The 25,234-nt window shown below is 40.9% G+C and overlaps 1 long non-coding RNA gene across 2 annotated transcripts; it reads left to right on the plus strand.

Annotated features, from left to right (window-relative positions):
• The first annotated feature begins 1,749 nt into the window (after positions 1 to 1,749).
• Positions 1,750 to 24,639, plus strand: LOC141923023 (uncharacterized). 2 transcript variants are annotated; one of them, XR_012623163.1, is made up of 4 exons: positions 1,750 to 1,886; positions 2,655 to 2,725; positions 4,707 to 4,884; positions 22,889 to 24,639. It is a non-coding gene; the product is annotated as an uncharacterized LOC141923023 (long non-coding RNA). The 2 variants fall into 2 exon arrangements; XR_012623162.1 differs by lacking the exon at positions 22,889 to 24,639 and having other exon boundaries at positions 1,751 to 1,886; positions 4,707 to 4,961.
• The last annotated feature ends 595 nt before the right edge of the window (positions 24,640 to 25,234 follow it).

Raw genomic sequence — 25,234 nt, forward strand, 5'->3', positions numbered from 1 at the left:
TTTGTTTCACTCTCCCCAGCCTCTGATTTTGTCCCTAACACTCTGTCTTGCCCATGGAGAGAAAAGCAATACAGGAGATGGTTCAAAGGGGACTAGTAAATTGAACATGTTGCCTCTAAGGGGAGGCTTTGAAAACAAGTTTACTTCTGAAGCTAGGAGACAAAAGCATAAAACTTGATGCAATAATCACAGGGTAAAATTCAATAGTCTGTACCACTTGAGAGGTCAGGCCCAACGATCGCAACAACTTAAAATATGAAAATTGAGAGCTGCTTTAAGATTTGTGTATAGGTCAATAAAATTTACACTGCTTATGAAGTGCTCCTGGTAGACATAAAGTTAACTCGCTGTAGCTTCTTGCTCATTTCTGCCCTTTGTAATCTCTTTTCCAATCCACTATCCTTCTGCTCGTGGGTTTGTTGCCATGTCTTCCGATCACATTTCCATCTGTGTTCAAGATGTCCTTCACCCTGCTTTGCTCCCTTACCCATTTCTTTACTCCCCCGTCACCCTTCTTAATAGCAGACATGCATCTTGCTCTGCCATTCAGCTGTTCCATACATATACACTCTCTACATTTCATCACTGTCAGCCTCCTCTTTATTTTCTGCCTTGAGGGAGACACATCTGAGCAAAGATCTCTGGAGGACTGGCAGGGAGGGATTGACAGGGACTCTGGCATACAGCCACTGGATGCCAACACATTCAAAACTTGGGTTAAATAGCTTCTGAATCCTTGCTCTCATGATTGATCTCTTGTTTCTTTCTACACTGGTAAAGATAGGCAAAAAAGAGGTGTATCCTTATCAAATCTTGAAGGTCAAATGACTCAGCTGAGTAGCCTTTATTTGAATTGAAGCTTCTGAAATTAATTTGACAAAAAGAGTTTGATATATTGGCAATTTGGAAAGGAAACCAGAATTTTGGGATCACTAAACTGGAGGGATTTCCAAGGTCATCAAACTGTCATCCCACAAGTGGAAGAAACTATGACAAGACGCTAAATCCAAAGCGCTCCATTCTCCCATTGCCACCATACACGCCAGTGGCCACAAAACACTCCACCAACATATAGCAAACAAACACTTACAGAACAGGAGACCAAAACCTGCAATACTATAAACAAAATGAAAGCGAGCACAGCACTATAGTTTCTTACTCCAGCTGAGGAATACATCAGGTGAAAACTTTTCACGCAGACTGACCTCAGATACGTGTTATTTGAGCATGGGAAAAAATGGTGTTATTTTCATGAGTCAGAGGGTCCAAGAGACGTATTTTACAGACACATGATTACATCCTAGGAGCAGTCAGGATTCCTACAATCTCACAAAGCCACAGAGGAGAGGCACTCCCATGGGGCTGAGGAGGGCACGGTTCCGAGCCTTCTGGTGGACAAAGCCAGGACTGATCAAGATCTGGCCATATAGACAAAAGACCACCTTTGTGGGAGGCATCGGCCTGTCAGCCTTGCACAGCCTCTGAGAAATAGCTAGGCTTTGATGGAAAACAGGCCTTGGAAGAAAGATAAGAGGCTGTTGAGCTATGCCAAGGTGGCAGGGAAAAACAACGGACAGCTGCAACACTAAACTGTGGAAAAGCACTGAACTGTGAGAAGTTACTGCCGCGAGAACAGCACGTGAACGAGAGGGTGATTGGTCTGCACAGCGCGTGTTAGAGTGGTCTTATGCTGATAGGAGAAAAGGTTGATAGCTGTCTAATTGCTGATTTGTTAACTATGAAGTAAGAGCTTTACCGACAGCATCTGAGAGCATAAGTATATACTGTTGTAACAATAAACTCTCTCTTTCTTTCTGGATTTCATCGGGAGTCCGTGCCTCAGTTGCCACACACCTTGCCATGCTACTCTGCTGATTGAAGAAGAGGTAGGTCAAGAGAAATTGAATTTCAAGGGGGATCTGATCAGCCCCCAGGCTCCTGTTTGCCATGCATGTGAACTGGATAATCCACTGTTCCCTGTGACATTGAAAATTTTCCCCAGTGTATTTTAGCTCAGAAAGGACCTGAACAGGAACTGGAGCAAACCAGTAGATAGATCCCGAGTGACAGATTTTAGTTAGAAGCCATCGCTTATTTATTTATTTTTTAACTTCTTGCTTGTGATAAGATTTTTCAAGATTACAGACAGAAACTGCATCAAATTACTGTATAATTTAGTGTTTCAAATACTTTTTCCGTGGCTATATATGTCTGGCACACTCCTGCAGTAAGTATTGAAGGGAGAGAATTAGTTCTCTGGCTGACAAAAACAAAACTGTAACATTTGTCTTCAACAGAAACCAATTCCCCTTTCCTCTGGTTCCCCACCCCTCATTTTGGGACAAAGTATAATACACTCTTGATCTGTCAAAATAGTTCACTTAGGTAAAAATAGAAACCTTTCCTCTATGGGAGAAGATCTTTTTTTCCCTTTAAAATTTAGAAATGATCTTAAGTTAAATGTCATTCAGCTAAAAGAACCTGAAATATTTCAAGGTTTTCCCAAATTCTATCAACCTTATCCTCCCTCAGCTGAAACTATTTGACCCAAATTCATAAATGCTTTTCACTAACATGAACAAGGTATTACTGTCAGGAAAAAAAAAAAAGACATAAAGAAAAGAAGTTTTGTTTGAATGTTTCCTTATTTCTAGCCAGAAGCAAAACTGCCATCATGTTCATGGGACAAAAGCTGGGTTCCTGTGTCCTCTAACTCTCCTCCAAGGTAAGTAATTCACAATCATTTTTCCTCTTATGCTGGGGAACAAAGTGCTTAATTTCACTGGGTTTTTTTTGGTGGTGGTTTTTTTCTTTCTGCTAATTGCAGTGGTGGACAATTTAAAAGATACATGCTTAAAATCTGTGAAAGCTTTCCTAATGTAAGTATATTGGATAGGGACGCTGAGAACTCACAAACTAACAAACAGATAAATACATGGACACTGCCATGTGCTTTCACACATTGCATTAGGACTAAGAAAGAGAAAGGAAGGGAATAAACCTGCTGAAGGAAACACTTGCATTAATGACATTTAGGGAGTAAGTTGCTATAAGCAGTATTAGAATGTTCAAAGCAACAAAGACATTAAAAGAATGTGGTAAAAATAGGTAAGAAGCTTCTTCAACATTTCTCTTAGAAAAAGCAAGGAATTACATTTTTTGGATCTGGTTCTTTGCTTCAGTACCACTGCTTTGTGGGACTTGAGCATGGAAAGAAAGGGACCTAAATCACAGATATACATTTCTAGGAGACAATATAAGTGGTGTAAGAAAGTCCTATTATAAGGGGGCAATCAAGCTCCAACTGATGAGGGCAACTGCTTTACCTTCAAGTTCAATAGGCAGAGGAGGGCTAGAAAGGAGAGTAATCCTTATCTGGATAAGAACTGTTAGAAATGACTGGTAAGCTTCTGCAAGCTAGTCCCTTAGGGGGATGCTGGAAGAAGGGATCAATTGCTAAAAATGATGTATGTCCAAACATATTTGTCCAGGTTCCTCCGAGTGCGATTTGCCTCTAACAGGAATATAAGGGTTGCAGTTTCCTTCCATCAAATCCTGACTGCATGAAACTCATACATGTTCTGTGACTACAAATCTGAAAATGATTAAAATTTCCTGTGGGAAATTATGAATGCCTTTCATTTAAGGAAGCTCATAACTTTTGTTTAGAAATTATCATTTTGATTTGTACCTTTAATAGAATGGAATACTGTAAATGGATTTACATATTAGATTATAATTGTGTAAGTAAAATTAATTACATTTAATACCATCTGTGTAGGTACTTAATGAAGGAACTAGAAATTCAAATCTGTCAGTTGGAACTCAGTAATTTTTTTTAAAATATGAGCTGTACCTGGAAGTGTTGAGTTGAGTGCAACTGTATTTTGATCATCTGGCTGATTGATTTCTGCGCCATTGAGTTTGATTTCAGAAGGACTGTATTTTGGACAGTTAGGGGGTCCTAACTCTCTCACGACCATCTTCGTCCTCTGTTTAGCTGCCACTCACTCTATATAACTGCCAGATTTTTCTGTACCCCAAAAGCTAGTCCTAATAACCTCAGATGCATAATACTTTATACATTTCTGACAAAAATAAAGGTTCTTCACAGCACAAAGGACTTTGAAATCTATCTCCAGCTGAAGAAGGAATGGGAGCTCAATCCATTAACAATTCAGCCATATAAATCTTGGCTAGTGCACATATTGGATTTAGCTTTTGTTTTACTATTGTAACTGAAAAACTGCAATACAATTCCCTGTGGGATGTTAAAAACCGGGTAGTATAGGTCCTTCAGAAAATTCAAATGCGTAATTCTCACCCAGGAGCAAACTTTTATGACAGTTTTTAAAGCTTCTGAAAAACAGTTGGTTGCAGTGATTGAAGCTGAAGTGAGATTCGCATCCATTTTCTAATGCCTTAAAAATAACAACAGGAATAATGGCCCCTACACAATAGAGATGTAAAAAATTAGAGGTTTCACCAAAAGAGTTATTTAGATGAGAAAATTATAGCTGCACGTTTGCACATCTGCACCTTGACAATCATATCCATGAGAATGTTGTAATTGCCATGAATTATGCAAAATGCTAATTAAGAACTCTAATTCACTAATCATCTCACAGGGTCATAACTAGAGCTGAATTTTATTAAGGACATACAATTCTGTGAAATGAATTTCTGCACTATACATCTCTTTTCAGAGGAAAGAAGGGAGGGCATGCCGTCTTTGTGGTTTAGTTGGAAGGAAGGAATTCAAGATGAAGCTCTCTGGGCAGCCCAGCCACTGGCATCCTTTATGACTTCTGATGAACATCTTTGTTCCTCAGTTTCCCCCTGTATAAAATCAGGAAACTACCCTCCTACCCTCCCCAGCAATGTGTAAGGCTTAGTATGCTCATGTTTGTAACGTCACCTATGTAATGTTGCATAACTCTTCAAAAAGCTACCTAAAAATTTCTGAGTGTGCTGATGTCTCTGTTAAAAAACAAGAAAGAAGAATTTGCTGCTAATATGCAACTGGTATCTCTTATGAAAGTTTGAGGCAGAGGGAAAAAAAAAAAAAAAAAAAAGGCTGTGACTACCCTGGAGCCAGGAAAGAAGGAAGGAACACACTGTACTTCAGGTTACTATTTTGCTGACGAACAGGGATCATCACATGGAAAGACTACTCTAATTTGATATGGTATATTTGCAAAATGTTACTGACCCAGAGATGACAGAACTAACCTTCAGAGATTCTCCTGAGGCAATGTTTAACAATATAAAACTACAAGACTGCATCAGCTTAAGGAAATTGCACCCATGTGGATGGACACAGTCAGGCGAATCCTCAGAGGAAAATGCAGCAATTCTAAAAAAGATCTCAATGCCTCATTCCCATTAAAGTTGCTGGGGGGGAAGCTTTCAGATCCATTAGCTGGTGCTAAAGATCTCTGTTACAGAGGCTGGATATCACATCTTGGAAATACTACAGGCAGGCAGATGATAGATACAGACACAGACAATAAAATCAACTACCCTCCCCAGTTCTTGTGCTATCGAGTTTCCCAGCTGTCCTGCAGTTACACATTGTGCACACGTGCTGAGAAGTATGGGACTGCTAATACAATTATATCAATGTCTGTCTGCACCAATCTTTCTAGTGGAGACAAATCTTTCTCTGCAGCACTGATCAAGGCTTCCAAACGCACATTTGACCTAACAAGAAATTCACACCGAAGTGTTTTGGCAGACTACAGAAATACACTTCAGGTTAAAGATGGCATAAAGTATTCACTGTAAAGCAAGCTGCTTTATGTCATCCATCTAGTGGATAAAGCAGATGTGGAGATCTATGTTTGCTGAGAGAATGCATCAGCCTTGTTATACCAATAACAGAAACTGACACCAACTTCACAGCTACCAGGGGAGGTTTCCAAATTGGTGACAGTAAAACATTCATTTCCCTCTTTTTGAGGTCTGTCTGCTTCTATATGTTATGTTCTAAATTATGGCAAATTTACAGCCAGAATGCAAGAGGAGGAAAAAGTCTTAGGACTGGTCACAATTTTAACATCCGAGAGTATGTTGGCACCAAGGGAGACCCAGCTGGATGAAGTACCTCTCATACTGGGGCTAGACAGGGCCCCAGGAGACAACCTGCTCAGCATCCTCTTCCCACTAACCAGGGGGAAGCAAGAGGAGAAGATCTCAGGAAGGAAAATCAGGACACCAGGAGAAAATGTAAATGCATATAGGCTACTTTTGCCATTTTCTGTGTGTAGCCAGAAGCAGAAAGCTGGAAGACAAGTTGAGGTAACACTAGGGTTTCCTGCCATGCATCCCTCCTGAGCGCTTCAACCCTGCCTGCAGAGTGCCTGCTGGGGAACTGTCAGGGCAAAAGCCAGAAATGCTTGCAGGGAAATGTTTCCTCACCAGGACTCAGCTACCAGTGCTTGCTAGCTACAGCTTGGCAAATCATTCCTAAGAATTAGAATTTCACAGAAACGAGCTGCTATTTGCTAACACAAAGTGGGCTATGTGGTCATAGGCCAAAACCTGACCAGGTGTAAAGCAAACTCCACTAATAAGAGAGGACCTAGCTTGATATTTTCTGGGATGAATGCACCTACTTTTCAGCAGTGGGCAAAAAGGAAGGAAATACATGATAAAGCACAAAAATAAATTCAATTAGAAGAAAATTGCTAATGTTCTATTTTCATCTTTTCTAATTTATATCTCTTCGTTAAATAAATTAAATTAAATAAAACCAATTTCAAAATATAATCAAATCCAAAGAGCAGTCTTGCAGCATCTACTGACAAAACAGATAGAGGATGCTCCACGAAGAGGGCAGAACGAGTAATTCTTCCTCGAACTGACTGCTCTGGTATTACTGTCAATTAACAGGAAGACGGCCAGGGAACTCAACGCTGACAGCATTGCAAATGCAACCCATAACATTTTGCAATTCTGCTGACTTGGTTAAAGTTGTTAGTGTTCATTCTGACTGCCATGCTGACAGGTGTGGCCAGGTGAGCTTGTGGGTCATAATACAGGACTGACAACCAAGAATTGTAGATTCATTGTATGGATCTGCCATGGACCTGCTACAGGAGCCAAGGGAAAGTCATTTAATCAGGCTGTGAATCTAGGATATCATCTCCGGGTTTTTTCCACCTCTGCTCTCTATTTTGTTGAGCTGCAAGCAGCGTGACTGACAAGCTCCCACTGAGTGTCTGTATTCCACCTGACACAGAGTCCCCAACATAGGAAAAAGCCTCTAGGACAGCAGGAGCCCCTCAAATGATAAAACCTCATTATCCTCTTGGTTTTACATCCAAAACATGAGCATTTGACATTCTTGGAAGGGTGTCGTGGCTGTCAATTGCCACATATTTCCACTGTGTATTCAGCTTAGTATTATTATTGTCAGTCATAGAAGGAGTGTGGATATATGATAACACAACAGAGATAAACTGCATAGATGCAAACTCGAAAATGAGCAGCTCAGGTTAGAGACAGGGTATGACCTAAAATGTTCTTCAAGATATGTCACCAATGTTGGTATGGCAATAGCAGAAAAGTGCTCTCCAGCTGCTGGAAGATGAGGCTGGATTATATACATGTCTTGCTTAAAGCAAATACCCACTCAGATTCTCCTCCCATCTGGCAGAGCTCCCCTGGCAGCCCTGGCCCAGTGTTCTGCACATACCAACAATTCAGTGATGAGAGGGTCAAACACAAGATCTACCAGGTAAACCACAGGGACTCTCCTCATTCAAATCAGAGCAACAGGGAATGGCTTAATTTGTTGAAAGTGGTGAACAGCACAAAAAAAGAGCTTGGAAAAGGGTCTCTCTCTAGGGAGGAGACATGCCTGCTGACCCTTACAGTGACCACAGATATCTTCAGGTGCCCATCAGTTGGAGAAACAGTGCCCTGATCTTGAAAGTGTGGGAAGTGCACTGCTGAGCCAAGCCTTCCTGTGGTGGGAAAATGCAATATTAAAAGCATTCCATTCCTGCACCATTTGCAGTGGAGCTGAATGAAGGAAGCAATCAGTTTGTTCTTTAGGAGGAATAATCACAAAGCAGCAAATGACTAGAAGTCAATATTTATTAAACTGCAAGCCAGTTGCATTTTATGAGCGCCAAAAGTGAGAACATTATTATAAGATCTGATAAATCAAAGCACTGAGAGTAAACACACTGTGTAAGCTACAATTATATGCCTCTGCAAGATCAATAATTCAAGAGGTTTCATCCACATTATGCATGATGGCCTATGGGAAGTTGGCCTCTTGAGAGTGCTTGCTTGGGCTGAGAACAGATGCAGGGGCTTTTGAAGAATTCCTGTCTCCAAATTTCAAGTGGTCGACTATCATACTTTCAGAGATGCAGGAACAATACAATTATCTATAGTGGGTGGGAGGGCAGCTATTTCTTCTCTGCTAATACCAGGTGCAGAAGGCTCTGTGGGGACAAAATCCACAAGCTTTGCAGGGAGCACCTACCTCCTAAGGGAACGCTGCACCGTTAAGATCTTCTTGGTGCTAATTAAAAGCCAACACAGTGTGTTAAGGACCACCATTCTGAACTGAAGTACCCACTCCAGCAAAAGGAGCTTAGGAGAAGTGCTTCTGTCACTCTTCCTATGGACTATTCTCAGCACAGCTTCTGATCAATGTGAACTTTAAACAAACAAGCACGCTGGTTTCTCTCTCACTGAATACGTGCAGACTCAGTGTATTAGCATGGAGCAGAGGGGGAAGGGGAATAACTGCCCTGCCTTCTCTTCTGGGTGACACCACCTGCAGAGGTAACAGCCCTCCAAGACATCTCTAGCCAGCCAGCCCCACAGAGGGTCACGGTGAGTTGTAGGAGAGAATCGATATTGTGATGAACCCTCAGAGAGATTGCTCTCCAGTTCTTCCACTGCTCAATGAAACTGTCTCCCTTCTCATGTCAGCAGCAAAACTCCCAGGATTTTAAGTGAGTTATTCTAGTGTCCATCTGTTGATGTAAATTCTCCTAAAAAGCTCTATGAATTGCCCTCCTGCATTGGGCATAATCAATATCACTCCTTCTTGCCCTCCCCAAGATAGCACTTGTATTTTTCTGAAGAATGCTCTCAAACACAAAGACTGCTTGACCTTTACTGCATATCCAGGGCCTGATTATTTCTTAGCCTTCTTGTTTAGAAGGGTACCTGCCTTGCTGTGACTCACTTACAGTCTGCTGGAGTAGCTTCCATGCTGAGTCTACTGATCAGCCAAAGATTCATTTATCAGCGGATGAGGTTATGAGGTTGTCTTAGCTACACTCCCCAGCAACCTGCTTGATACTGATTTCATTTGCAGTAATAGTACCATAAAGTAAACAGCTTTGCCTTTGTTATTTGCTTTAAAGTAATCAATGCAGTGTGCACTCATTCACTCTGAGGCTTAATCAAATTAACTATATTTGTTCCCCACTTATTGCTATGGATTTCAGTCCTAATTAAGCTCCTAATCCATGAAGTTGTTTTCTTCCTGGGATAGTATAGGAAAGGCTGTTCCCACCTTCTCCCCCCTCCCCCTCACACAGGGTTATGTCAATTGGAAAGCTGTTTCCTTAAAGAAGATGCAGTTACTTCTGCTATCAAGTTGCCAAAACTCAATGCCATCGAGCTTCTAATTAAAAATCTAAATAACTTGAAAAGGGATAAATAAATAACTCCAGAAGGGTAGTCAGTTAGCCGAGCTTATCAGAAATACGTTGGCATATGCCAACGCAGAATCTCATTTTCTAAGGATGGCTTAGTTTTCAGGCAAACTTCAGCAATGTGTTTATAAAACCAGATTGCTTTAAGAGGCGGTAATTCTCTCTAGTTGGGAATACTGTGTTTTCCTAAAGAAACTAGAGCCATGCTCTCTTTGTTTCTGTCTACTAATCCTCCATCAAAACTTCTGAACTTTTTGATCCAACTTAATTACATTTGGCAGAAAGATGGACATTTCAAAGATACTGTTTTCCTGCAGTTGTTGGAAACAGCTGGACAGGGAGGTGAGAGACCCAAGTTAGTGCTCAAAGAGGAGGAAGCTGTATATGTATGAGTTTAACCACATGCTTAGTAGGCAACAGAAAAGCTACAAGGCACAGAGCTGTAAAGAGTAATTCCTTACAAGAATCCACCTCTCTCTGCCATACTTGTTTCTGCTACTAGCACAAAAGCAACTGCTTCTTGCAGACCCCTCTGAGTCTATTCTCACAATGGTACTACCTGCAGCCCCAGCCCTGCAAGGAACTGGGCTCCTTTGCCTAGGGCTGAAAGCTTTCAGTTCTTTCTGAACTTGGACTTAACATTTTATTCCCAAAACAGTCAAAACAGAGTTCCAAATTTTAAAAACTCAGTGACTTTTTTTTTTATGGTTTTGCTGGATCAAATTATTTAATTTACCATGACTTAATGGATACTTTTGGTCACCTGATATAAGCCTGTTTTATGCAGGAAGGGTTTTCTCTGAAAGAAATTGTCTGTAGTAGGTAAATTTAAGATTGTGCTTAAGAGCAGTAATTAATATTTGAAACAATGACAACTCCTATTAATACAGTCATGAAACAACCCAGGGGGATCAACAGAGATTATGATTTGTGGTGAACAGCTGCTTCTTTCAGGAAACCCTAGCCTCAACACCTCACAAACCCACATCATTCCAAACCTGCCCAAGTAAAAGCAAATGTCCATATTTTTCAGGTTAATTTCTCAAGATTGTTTAGTTAAGTGTAACCGTTATTAACCATGTCTTGGCATTTAGCCTAAGAAAAGTATATTAAAATGATTTAAATAAAATCCTGCAAAATTAAGAGGAATACCAACTGGAGATTATTTTTTTTTTTTTAATCAGAATTTTTTTATTTTTTGCCTATCCATGTTTTTGAAAGGCAGGATAACAGCATTGTAGGGACCGTATTCACTGTCACTTGTGAAAATTCCTCTTTAAAATATTTAGATATTATGCCTTCTACCCAGGAAGTCCCAGCTAACATATACATTTCTATATTAGTCAAAATTTTACATACCAATTCTAGCCTATTGTAAATGATACAGAAGGACGTCTGACTACATCTGCAGTCACTGAAGCATCAAAAGTGCAAATAAGAACCTGGGTAGCCAAGCTGCTTGGAGGTTTTCCTGCTCACAATTTAAGTAGGATTAAAATATAATGGACTGTTGCTCTCAAAACTCAAGCATACAAATACATATCTACATGCTTGCACCTTTATGAGAAGTGTGGAGTTGATGAAAGGAACTCCACTATGCACTCACTGAAGATGTCTGGTTAAGCATACATCTAAAAGCTTTCCTATAGAGTGATCACAATGCATAAAGCTGGCCAAGTGAAGAAAATTAGGATGAGGAATCTTTGATTCAACAACCTCATTCACCATAAATGTTAACTGCAGTTGTCTTTCCCCAGAGGTAGCAGCATTTCAGAGAAGCATCCATGATTTCTACATCAAATGTACTTGTCAAAAGCACCGGCCAGAACTACATTGCTGTCATAGCTCAGCTATCATTATTACTTTCTACTCTGATTACAGATGAGTACCATATGCAGTATTTGCATGCATATGGACAATGCTGTGTTCTAGCTAGTAACTACCATCCTGCCTGCAAAGATCCTGACTGATTTTAAGCACTTCTGAGTGTTCGGACGAAACATTACTACCCCAAGTCTAATGTTTTAAAACTTGGATGCTTTAAATTAAGTCATTAAATCCATACTTAGTGCATAAGTGTCCTGAATTCCTGAATAGTTCTCTAAATCAAATCTTACCTAGATCAAATCAATCATATTAAGACATTTCTTTAAAGTCTCAGCAGGTGACTTTCCAGAGAAACCTGTGGAGCCACAGAGTTTGATTGCCATTGGAAGACCTGATCTGCTCTGAAAGCTGTCAGGTTTAAGGGGAATCCTCAGTGAGTCTGGGGTAAACAGTGCTCTTTTATCCCTGCTTCAGAGCCACTCTATCCGAGGCAGCAGAGCACTCCCCAGGTACCCCACACAACCTTCATTTCATGGCAGATACAAAATCTCTGATATTTTGCAGTGAACTTCCTAGAGAGAGTCATGATATTTTCCTCTTCTTTGCCCTAATCTTCACACGCAGCCTGGCAATATTTCACAGTGGTGCAAGAATGAAATGGAGCATATTTCTGTTGAAGTGCTCCATTAAGCAACAGCAGAAAATTAACAGGTGCCACAAAGCGATCAAAAGTGACTCACTGTCTCCTCTTGACTAGAAAAAACAAGGTTTGGAGGGAAAAAGAGGAGTCACGAAGCAGGAACAATAACTGTGAAAGGCACTAGACAAAGAAGAGACTGCATGGAATTCCTCAGACTCCATACAAAACCAGGCAATGGGATTACAAATCATGCTAGAAAAAGCAAGAAATAGATTTTGTATTTTGAAGTAAAAAACCAGATTGGCTCCAACAGGTCCATGTCTTTCCTGTGCTGGGGGCTCCAGAGCTGGACACAGTACCCCAGGTGGGGTCTCACCTAGAGAGTAGAGGGGCAGAATCACCTCCCTTGACCTGCTGGCCACACTTCTTTTGATGCAGCCCAGGATACAATTGGCTTTTGGGTTGTGAGCGCATTGCCGGGTCAGGTCCAGCTTTTCATCCACCAGTACCCCCAAGTCCTTCCACCTCATGGCTGCTCTCAATCCTTTCATCCCCCAGCCTGTATTGGTACCAGGGGTTGCCCCGACCCAGGTGCAGGGTGTTGCACTTGGCCTTGTTGAACCTCATGAGGTTCACATGGCCCACTTCTTGAGCTTGTCCAGGTCCCTCTTGATGGCATCCTGATGCATAAAGATCTGTAATGCCACTTTTTTAGCCTGCTTCAGCACAACAGACTTGTCATGCCAACACTCACCCACTGCAATGAGCCTGCTATCAGTAAAGGCATGCCTATCTCTGCCAGCTCCTGAAGCTCACCCCTGCCCGTCATGGCTGTTATGGCATCAGAGGGAACAGGGAGCAGAAGCATGATGGGATAGGTCTGAACTGAAATTGCTGCTATCACTGCTCAGCATCTGTACATGCACAATCACACGGACTCTCTGCCTTCCTGCACTTTTTTCTTCTTTTTTCATATCTGTCAGCTAAACCAAAGATCCAAATGCAAAATGTAGCACTTGGGAAAATTATGTGGGTTTGTGGCACTCCCTGGAGGGCTCTGGGTCTGTGAAGCAATGAATGGATTATAATGAGTCATAAATATAGTACTTTCATCTGTGACAGGATCCTATTCTGCTATTCATATAATGTAAAGGCAAACTGCCCATTTTCTTCAGACCAGTAATCTGAAATCTCAAAGAGGGAATGAAAAATAAAGAGAAAGCATCTCTAGGCACAAATTAAGCAGACAAATATGCAAGACAACATATTTAGCAGCAGCTTTGGGAACTTTGAATAAGAAAAATAGGTGCAATTGTCTTTTAATTATTCCAAAACATAATACTGGAACAGCTAGATCAGAACAGAAGAACCATATTCAGGAGAAGAAATGAGGATGCAGTTGTACTTATGATTACTCTTCATTTTTGTGACCCCTTTGAATATCTTGCTGTAAGGCACATCCTCAAACTCTACTGCAGGTTTTACAAATTAGAGTTATTTACAAAAATCACTCTCCACCCAAAAAAGGTGAGCCTTTCTTCTTCCCTGTATGTGAGTCACCTCACATTAGAAACAGTTTGCTGAGCTCTGGCTTACCTGCTCAGCCACAACGTTCCCACTGCCTACTTGCCTGCTTCTGCTAATACTATCAGCTACCATTACTTTGACAGCATGCCTAATATAGAGATCTTTTGTATCCAAGCTGGTAAGTAACCAGCTTCCAGGCAGTCTGCTGCACTCTGGGTCTGAAAAAACTGTCAGTCATCCTCCTTTAAAGCAGCATTTGGATAAACCAGATGGACTATTCCTTCTCTGAAATCACACCCACTGAGTGGATCCATTGCAAATGGCAAGTTTGCATGGGTTAAATTGAATGACAGCAGACAGATTGCTGATTTTCAGTAATTACAGGGGCCATCTTCCCAGGCTTTTCTGCTTAAAAGAGGAACACACTTTTCATATTTCTGGCTGAAAAAAATCCTGCCATGGTTGTCCTCATTGCAGCCCAATCCTAGTGATAACCCCCTCAATATCCCTGCACCATATTGATGTTAAAGCAAATAAAGAACTGGGTATCCCATGCCTGCATGTCACTCCACCTGCAAACTATTGTTTGCAACGGTTCCCCAAAAAGGCCACAGGACTTTGTCCCTGTCCAGACCACACACAGGTAGCAAGTATTTGAAATATAAGCACAAACATTCTGGATCGGTTCAATGCCTGTAGAAGAGGGACACAGCACAGGGACTTAGGGACTTTGAGGGAAAAGGGTGTAAGTAAAGACATGCAGACATCAGCAAGGACTAGCTTTCCTGAGCTTTGGATCAGTACTGTAGCATGCACCTACGGAGACTTTTGTCTTAAAATAACAACAAAGCATGAGGGACAAGCATATATATTGAATCAGCGCAGTTTGTCTGCACTCTAAGAGCACTAATAAGCACACAGCTCAAGCAGAGCGCTGAGCAGAGATATGAATGCCAACATGTTTCCAAGGCTGAGAAAAAAAGATTCCTTCTTGATGTTCTTCCCAGCTGTTGCTAAGAAGTTTTGCTGCTTTTTTTTTTTCCCTGCATTTGCCAAGAGACCTTTCTAGAAAATTTGCATATGGATATTACCCACTTAAAATGGAAGAGAAATCATGGCTCAAGTGAGATGATTCTCCGGTACTGACATAACTAAAAGAAAGCAAGTGACATCAATGAAAAGCAGTGGCTGAGGTTTCCAGAAGTAGATGACTACAGTCACTTGTTTTCACTTTAATGGAGACTGCTCAGAGCAGTGTTGAATATTAGGCTACTTATTTTGGTATTTCAGGCCATCCAAATAGGACTTTAAGACAGACCCAATGACGAAAAAAAGAACCATGAGTTTTCCCATGTGCTTTGTACTTCAGTATTCCCCCCCCCCCAGCAGTGTCCATTTTCCTATAAAGTGTTTACACTCACATTAGAATAGCAAAACCAGAATTTCTTTTCATCTCTCAGTGGCTTTTTCAATTTCCATTTCCCAGTAATGTTTCCCTTTCCAAACTAACTTAAGACCCTTTCCCCACCTCCTTCTACAATTTCCACTTTTTTTTGTATATGCTTGTTTGTAATTTTAGACTGCAATTCCAACATCAACCCCCTGCTTTCTTGCAAGGACTTTCAAAAGAGCCTGAAGGAGTTAGGCATCCAACTCCCAGGCATATAACTTGTTAAAGCATCACTGAAAGTCCCAGCCCATATGGAAAGCAAAAACAGCTCTCCAGAAGCAGACTTATGATCCATCAGAAAGCCAGTTTTCCATGATTTGCAGCCATCAGCGGCTCCCAGTATTGTAACTAACCCCACATGTGAACAGTCCCATCGACTCCAAGGGAATTGCTCATAGCTTGAAGTTAACAATAATTATGCAGATCTTACAGAGCATTTGCGCTCTCTGTCTCAGAGACATGTTAAGGAGGTCAATACTTTTATTCCCATTGTACAGATAAGGAAATGGAGGTGATACAACTGAGCCAACCTGAATGGCAGAGCCAGGATAAATACCATGATGAATAAAGGCTACCGGTTATTACCCTGCTTGCAAAGTGTTTAATTACTAGAGTCTCATAAGAAAATTTATGAAATAGAATCCATTTCCCTGTTCTCCCTCTTTCCCGAGCACTGATTCCGGCTAATCATCATTCATCCTTCATGCCACCACACGAAAGTTAACTACAGAAAGAATAAGAAGAGTATTTATACAGCTAAAGAAGGATTTACATAGCTGGTTCCTTAGGAGCTTTTACTATGTACTGGATCAAAAATCAATTTTTTAAAAAATGCCTAAATAAATACATATTTGCCTTATAGACTGTAATAGCTCATTCAGAGCCCTGATGATGCAGTAGGGAAACAAACTTCACTCTTGGATATTACTACAGGAAGTTCCTACTCACCTGCAGGTGTGCAGGTCCGCTCACCTAAACCACCACCACACTACAGTTCCCACTGCAGAGGCTTTGCTTCTTATGCCAGACTGACCGCTGGCAGGAGGAAATGCCGTGTCTTATGGCAATCTCAGACCTACCCAGGATACCCTGTCATTTGCTATGCAAAAATTGCGTGCTGGTTTTCAGTTTAAACAACTAGTGTGCATTGCAGCTTTAGCGCTGTTACACACAGCTTGCTCCTTACTTTATGTATTCTTATCTGGGACAACTAAGCATCTAAACCACTAGGAATATGCTAAGGGTCAGGTTTTTTTATCAGCAGCATGAGTTTCTTGCTGCCTGCCCTACAAGTGTGTCTGATCTTTAGAATCCAACTTTCTTTTCTGTAGCAGAAGGGCTATATTTATCTTGTATCTAGCTCATCTTCCACTTCCACATGACAAGAGTTAGTTTAATGTTAAAAATGATGTTGTTTCAGGCCTTCATGCTTCTGGGCACTGAGAAAAGAGTAGGCAGAGCTGTGAATATGTAATCTTGGCATGACTTTCGCTTTCCATTTCCTTTACTGGCCACTAGTGGGATATTACAACAAATTTATTTCTGGCAAAACTAATTCTGTAAGAGATTTCTATCTCCTTTTGCGTAATTATTTTTTGGCTTGGACTTTTTGCTGATTATCTTTAAATTAATTGTGAGAGGAGGGGGAGATTTCTTTGGGTCTTTCGGTCTCCAAAGTATTGAAAATACTTTTTTTCATTTCTGTCTCCTTCAGACACATCCAGAGTGTCCATGAGACAATTTATGAAAGTTCCCAACAAAATTCTCAGTTCTTTGACACCCTGTGAACCTCCTTTTCATTCTCCTTTTCCATGCCAGTGTCGAGACTTTTTGTCGCTTTAAAAAAAGCACTGGCTTTCTTTTAAAGCCCACATTAAGTACATATACCAGATCAGAAAGAGAATAACCTGTGCTTACCTTCTGCTGGTTCAGGTACCAACACGACATTCAGCACTCTGCAGTCATACTTGTCAGTGTTATTAATTCCTGTAACTCAGTCTTTGGGTTTAAAGTAAACTACCCACGATGCTGGGCTGTTCTGTACAGCAGTTTCCCCATGATTTTCATTTAAAACAAACAATAAATGGAGTCACTTTCAGTTTCTAGCCTTTATTTGCTCACCTGGGGAATTGAAAGTGTTTCTTGCTGGTGGTTTGTTCTGTTCAATAGCTTTTTCCATGGACAACTTTCTGATACCTGATAGCCCCCAATGGTCCACAGCTATCTATTGGTAAAAGTTGCTGGCAGAGAATCTAGCACATAATTTTATGCACCTATGTAATGTGTGTGTAAAAATGACACCAGAAATTGATTTAGCTATTACAACAGCCAGAGCACTGCCTATCCTCTTTTTGTAGTCTGTTGACTACAGATGGTGCTGGATAACCCAAATTAAGGGCTCATGCAATCTGAAACAAGAAGCATGTATTAAACATTTACAGCAAGAAATGCAAACACCAAATGCAAATAAATAGGGTTTCCCACGGGTCCCTTCTCTTTTGTTGTCCAGAGAGTATTTTCTAACTAAAATGTTATTTTTAGTATTGTATCTGTGTGATACAATAAGCCTTATACAAATTACTACAGAAAGTCTGTGGAAACACATATTCAGGTTATATGCAGTTACAAAACTGGTGTTTGGGGAACCATCTAATAGAAGTGTAGTTTGCACCCTTGGGACTTACTTTATAGAGGGATCCAAACAGCATTTTATCTGGTTAGAATCAAGTTTCTGCCATGATATTTAAGCTTACTATCTTGGCTTTTGTCTCTCTGACTAGACATTTTTAACTCCCTGCACTGAGCAATATTTAGCAGGGCAGCTTTCTCTCTATGAAACACTTGCACATCTGAATAGCTTGAAAAGGCTTAGTAAGCAATTAGTAGATTGCAAGATTTTATAAACACTAGCAATCTCTTATTCAAGAAAAACATGATCTAGAAAATAAAAATTATTCTAAAAAATCCTACAAAATTATTTCATAAGATCTTGCTTTCATGTTTTACCATATATTTTTCCGAAGTTATGACTAATTTCACTTATCAGATACTATCTTTCTCCCTCAGGAATTTCTTTTCTTTCTTATTTTTTTTCCCCAAAGGCATAACATTTTCACAGAAGATGATTTATGACAATGTGGTGATTTTACAGCAAAAAAATTCCTCTTTTATGGGGGCCTCAATACATCCAAATCAAAACACTTCTTATGTTAGAAAGGCCTTTAATTCATCATTCTACTGAAATGTAGAGAAGGACTAACAGCCTCAGTACACAGGCATGGATCTGGTCTGGCTAAGAGGCATGGGCACAGTCATTCGGGCAGACACAGGACACTGCTCCAACCTCCACAGGATTTCTGCTAACTGGTTAAGCACATGAAGGACCTTGATACCAGTCAGTTACAACCCAAAATACAAGAGGGAATTTAAGAGCAATATGGGATGCTTTACTTAAAGCAATTTTTTCTGTCAACTCAGGTGCACAGGTCTTTCTTCAAGTTAAATCATTTATAACAATTTAGAAGGGGAAGTTGAAGGGCAGGCTGCTTTTGGAATTATGGGTACATAAAACATAGTGAGACACATCATCTGATCCAGCATCTTCCAGAATGCCCTTGTCATGCTTTTCTCTCACTACAAGCCTGGTCCCAAAACTCACTGATGGCCACTCTGTGCAGTTGCTTGTGGCTTTCATCCTAGGGATACCCTCCATTGGTCTGTGCTATTTGTGCAGTTAGCATGTATGTCAGCATTTGCTCACATAGATAGAGAGAAGGAAATAAGCTAAGAGTAGTGGGCTAGGGTTGCTATTGATTTAGTTAACATTAATTAATCAAAAATGCTTACATAAAGATCATTGGTTAGTTTCTCTGATAAAGATTTGCCTATTAAAGAAAAGCATTGCAGGTCCAGGGGTACTGTGGTAAATGCAGATTATCAAGAGACTTTTTCAGTTCACTGACACCACTCCTGGAGTCCCAGAAATGGCCCCTGGATGAGAGCAATCCTCAAAAGTACTGATCCTCCTGCCAGCAGTAAGCAAGACAGCAGAGATAGGCTAGAACAGGCAACTGGCTCAAGCAGACAAAAGAACACTAAAGAAAGTTAACCTTCATGTAACTTCTGCAAGGCTTAAATTTTGTTTAAAAATGTAAACAAATTTAAGGTGTCCTCCAGGTGTCCACGGAGTCTTTACACCCTGACTAATTTGATTTTCACCTGTGCTACAAACATGGAGCCAACATTAGCTGCAAGGTGCCCTGCAGTCTGGGACAATGCCATACTGATCACATACAAATTCAGACAGGACCTGTAGATAAGTCTCAGGTAGTTCACTCTTTGCATAGCCACAACTCAACTGCTTCTTAAAAGCCTTCATATTATAGGCATTTACTGAATGGGAAAGAAAGGTGGGATGCATCTCCAACCACTTTGCTTGAGATTATATTGAAGGCACATATTCATACCATCTCATTTTAAGCACTTAATTTAGGTGCCAAAATTATTCAACTGATCAGACTACCAGAGAGTGCCCCACAACACATCAGTCAGGCAGCAGTCAGCATCTGACAGAGGCATCTCTTTTGCCAACCACAGAAGGAGGTGTGAATTATCTCTGCAAAGTATCTCATCTCAGTCTTTCAACTAATTCTGCTACTAGAGACATTGCACTTTACTCCCTAAGTAGTTCAGTGAAATTAAAAGAGTTGGAAATATTGTTATGACTGGTCCTGCCCCATGAAGTCCGCAGGACTACATCTGCTGTCATGCCATCAAGAGTCAGGGCACAGAAGTCTTTCCATCCCCATTACTCTGCTTCCTGCAGATTTACTTGATAAGAGAGAATCCCTGTTGTGAAGGCTTTACAATCTACATAATCAGAGAAACTACACAAACCAAACTGAACAAACCAGGGGTAAGGACGTGTGGCAGGCTGGTAATTGTGTGGATAAGGGTACCTGCAAGCCTTGATTTGGATGTTCAATTACAGAACGAGGACAGATGCCTCCAAAATAAAGGAGCCACTTATTGGCTGCATTCAGGTGCTGTGCAACTCTCGATGGGATTTTATAAAAATTCTGCCTAGTGGACACGACATTATTGTACAGCAGATGAGCACTCTTATAAGGTTCAGCATCTGGTGTCCCACCTGTCAAGTAGTTTCCTATGAGCAAAATTTTGGAAACCCTAGGCTGCAAGGATCTGTATGGGCTAATGACACGAGAAAACCACTGGTAGGCAAATGGTTTAATTGAACAATGCAAGCAATTAAGAAACATAGGTCTGAGACCTTTTTCCTCATTTCTTTTTCCTACATCACTGCTTATATAGTAGGTTCACACAAAACACAGCAATCTAACACTTGAATATGTTTTGATGTCAGTGCTCAGTCATAGAAATTTTTCTGTGGATTATTCCATTCTTCTTTTTGGAGGCACTTTCTGCAAACCATGAACAATTGATCTATATTGCTCCAAATGCTTATTAGAATGAGGACCATTTAAAACGTCTGCATGACAGACACATGTGATCACCTGACCAAGGAGCTGCTGCCACACTATGCAACATTTTTGAGCAACAAGGTCCCAAACTGAATTTGTCCCAACTCCATGAGAAGGCATTGGGGTAGGGGGGCAGGGAGAAGAGAGAAAATCAGTAAAAAAAATTATCACACACATTTGCGTAAGTAATTGAAGAGTGGAGCAGAAAAAGACTTGATTCCATGAATAAATTATTCATTGCAAATTATTCACTCAGCTCCAATAAATAGAGATAGCCTCTCTTTGCTTTTTCAGAGAAAAAAGAATCCACAGTATTCCACAGAAGCCAAAAAGGAAATATTAGAGATATTATTTACACTTAAACAGAAAAAATTATTCACAGGGTGCTGAAAGCAATCTCTTCAACCAACCAACTGTCAAGAAGCCAAATTTTCAGAAGGGCGCAGCACTGAGCAACTCCTGCTATAGCCTACTGAAAATCCACCCACTTCATGGACATGCCTAAATAAGAGCTGGCGCTTTTGGAAACCTGCCCTTGGCTTCCCCTACTCACACGCTATGCACTCTACCTTACACAGGCTGGCCCACGCAGCCATACATTCTCTCTTGAATGGTATTATCTGCAGAGTGACAAAGACAACCTACAGCATCTTCAGATGCAGTGGGGGAGAGTATAAAGAGAAATTCCTGCATCCTTCCCACCCTTCCACGTTTTTCCAAACTCCCCAAAGGGGGCAATGAAGCCCTCTGTCTACAGGCTGAATGCTGGCGAGAAAGTAGCAAGACCAGAACAGACTCTCTAGTTTTAATAAAGCTGTCAGGGTTGACATATAGTATCTACTGCTTTTCCGTTCTCCTCCATCTCAAGCAGGATGGAGGGATTATGCAGATGAGCCACTATATTGTGTCTGGCTGAGAAACATTGTCCTGTATGCTTGGCATAGCCTGAATTCATTTCTATACCCCTGAATGCCCACAGCTACGAAATGCCTTGGTGGGATAAACACCTTAACAAAGCTGTTTAGCAGATTCACTAAATGGTTCTGGCAGGCAAACACGTTTCTAGTGAATGGGAGAATGTGCCCTCATTCCCCTTCCTCACTCTCAAATCTTTGAAGTTTTATTTATGTTGTATGTAAAAAATAAGACATTTAATCAGGGATCATGGGCTCTTAAAGTTACACTGCTTCTTCCACGCACAGAAATGTCATCCCGACTGTAAAACCTCTTCCACTTCCCAGCCACAGAATGAGCCACCACAAGTTTTTCACTGCTAGTTCATTTCTGCATACATCCACACTTTAGGAGGCATGAAGAAAAGGGAGTGAAGCTTTCAACACAGCAGCCCTATTCAGCTAAAGAGAAGCTGAGGCCCTTCATTTCCCTCTCCATAAGCTGCATGCTCTAGAAAGGAGGTATTGACTGTCCTTATGGCAGGCAACACAAACCTGCATCCTCCTAAAGATGTGTAGAGTCCAGAAGCCAAGGAGTTTGTATGGACTCTGCAGGACTGAGTCCTAGTATTATCACAGCTGCTGCGGGCAAGTCCTGTCACTGTTTCACTGCTGCTTCCCCTCCTGCAAAAGCTCAGGCCCAAGAAGCCATTTTTCTTGTATCCATTTATAAGCAGTCTTGGTCACTCAGCCACTCAGAGCCACTGCAGCTTTCTCACCCAGGCTTTACATCTGGATTTCACTACCGCTATCACAGCACATGGTCAGGACAAACACTGTGTGCATGGTGTGACCTTACCCAAGGCTCCTCCAGACACACGCAGTCAACAACATGGAAGACCATAATTATGTTCTTTAACACTATTCCTTTGTATCATGATTATGCTCTCTGAAAGTCAGATAAATTATATATTCTTCCCAAGAAGAATGAAAAATAACAAATCCTTAACGTAACCTGAAGCCCCTCTGTGCTGTGGAACAGGTGTAATAAAAAAGATTACACATATTAACTCACTACACTATTATTATGAAACTGCAGCCATAAGAATGCATCCCCAACTGATATTTTTTAAGAAGGTTACATCCTAGTGCAACCTGAAGTATTAATGAAGCAAAAGCTTGGGCCAGATGAAGCCCAGATACAGCAGAGGTACTTTATCAAGTTATCACAATTCCTTTCCTGCACTAGGAATACTGCAGTTGATTACAGTGAATCATGACAGCATGGACTGCTAAAAAGTAGGCATTGTAATTTGATTGTTGATCTGGTATCTATTCTTTCTCTTTTCTGTCTCTCACAGGGAGAAGAATAAGGAGTAATAGCACATCAAAACAAAGAAAGCTTTAAATACCAGCCTAGACACATTACCTTGGCTTCCGTGTTTTGTTAGTATTTTAAGAATGAATTGACAGGTTTGACAAAATGGGTATCGAAAGAATTTGAAAAAATGTCAAAGCTATAGGATCTAATCAAGACAGACTGTACAGGCAGCTTCTGCAGAAGAAAGGGCTGTGTGCAGGTGGGCTGCATACTAAAACTCAGAAGGGCAGGCAGTCACCGCAGGTTTTTTCCTGATTTTAGGGAAACAGAGATCAATGTTGTGAATCTCTATAAACAATCTGGAAAAAAGCTTCTGCTCCCATCTTACCTTTCCTTGTTAGGCAACCCACCCACCCACTATTTTCCCTCCCCCCTACCCTGATTAGCTCCATTAAATTTCCATATAGGCAGGTGAAGTTGTGGCTGATAGCAGGTCTTTGTCATGCGAAGCATGAAGGCAAAGAGTTGCTGCAATGCATCTGAAAAATGGCAGGCTTCACAGCACATTGCCTCAAGAGGTTAGGTCCAATTAGAATATCATCCAAGATCAGTTTTAATTTAGCTTCTATTTATGACTACTTGGCTTAATAAATTAATTTAGTTTACTGTGCAAACAAAACCACAAGTCTGGGAAGGTGAACAGATTCATAAGATGATTTCTGGAGAGGATGCCTTCAACCACAAGCTGAATAAGAAACTCTAATGACTTGGCCTGTGACAGTTTCAAATAATATCTCCTTGATTCTACTGAAGTCTAGGCTTATTCTTTACATGTTTCTTTGCTGAATGAGGGAAAGGTGACAAATAAATCGTAAATAGAGATAGATTAATAGTAAATAGAAATCGATTAATAGTAAATAGTGATAAATACAGTTGTCTTATTCTTTCTCAGCAGCAGGACCCTGATTCAAGGCGGCACTTGGGCATATGTTGCTATAAGCACACAGTTAAGAGCTTTCTCTTCCTGTTTCTGTATTGTTTTAGCCGGTTTCCTTAGAGGTTCTTAATCACAACCACATTTCCCATCTAGCGAAGAGGAGGTCATCGCTGGCTATTTTACCCGCTTGCTCAGCACCTCTTCTCTTCCCTGGGATCCTTCCTCTACAACAGCCACCCAGATTTGCCTCTTCCTCCTTAGTCTCTGCCCAGACCATCCTTTTGCAAGTAGTTCTGGCTCTGCACCAGTCTTCCTAGTCAGAATCCACTCTCATAGCTTTCTCCCCAGGCTCTGCACCTGCTGGCTGTTTTCTAGAGTTCTGTGCCTGCTACCCAGGGAAAGAATTTACAGTAGCCCCCTTGACTGGATGCCTGATGAGCAGAGAAGGCACAGAAGCTGAGGAGGATCTTGGCGAGACATTCAGGGTTCTTAGATGAAACCACTAGGAGAAGAAAACTGAGCAACAGCAGGGTCATATTCAAAGGATCCAATCCCTTCAGTAACCATGTCTGAGCAAAGACTGAGATTGAAACATTTCCTATATTGCACTCCAGAAGGAGCCCAGCCAAAGACCTGGGTGCCCATGACATGCAGAGCAGAGACACAAAAGTGGAAAAGCCAAGCAAAGTAGCAGAACTTCTCCAGGCATTTCTGCACCTGTAGTATGTGAGTTAAAACTGAAGTCAGTGGTATGTGTCCAAGAGTTGTCACTGCTATATGCGAGTTATTTCCCTGATCTCCATGCAAATGCTGCATCCCTCCTTTTGATTTCAATAAAATCCCTGGGAGCCTTTCTCTGAGCAATCACTTGTTCAACAGACATTCTAGGTTCACATCATCCATGAAAGAGTCCAAACACCAGAGGCTGAAGAAAGCTGCACCCCTTTTGTTTATAAGCAATGGTGTTTAAACTGTTCTCAAGCACTCTCAACAATTTGCATTCCTTTTTGCAAAACAGGACAAATCCATCTGACATATGCTAGGTTCAGAGCGCAGAGAGTTTTTCGAAATCAAAAGGAAAAAGAAAAGCTGCAGGAAGGGATTCGGAGAAGCAGAAGAAAACATTTCAAAACCTCTATAGACAGGAATCTATAGCAGCAAGTGAGAACTTTCATCTCACTTCTCCTTTGAAGGACTGATAAATGTTTCTATTTATTGTAAGCATCTACTTCATTTTAGCCCCTTTAGCACTGCTTAGCGGGGACATGTCTATTATAAATTAACTACAACAGGATTATACATTAGAGATGCAAGCCATGGCTGATGAAATTCTGCTCAAGTACAGTACAACAAAACTGAAAAGTTCAGTGGAGTTTCTCAGGCTTGATACTACCATAATTAAAACCTGGTGTGAGAAAAGTCTCTTACTGTATCCCTCCCCCTTCAGCT

The sequence above is a fragment of the Strix aluco genome, chromosome 4 (assembly GCF_031877795.1).
Source record: "Strix aluco isolate bStrAlu1 chromosome 4, bStrAlu1.hap1, whole genome shotgun sequence".
Taxonomy (NCBI): domain Eukaryota; kingdom Metazoa; phylum Chordata; class Aves; order Strigiformes; family Strigidae; genus Strix; species Strix aluco.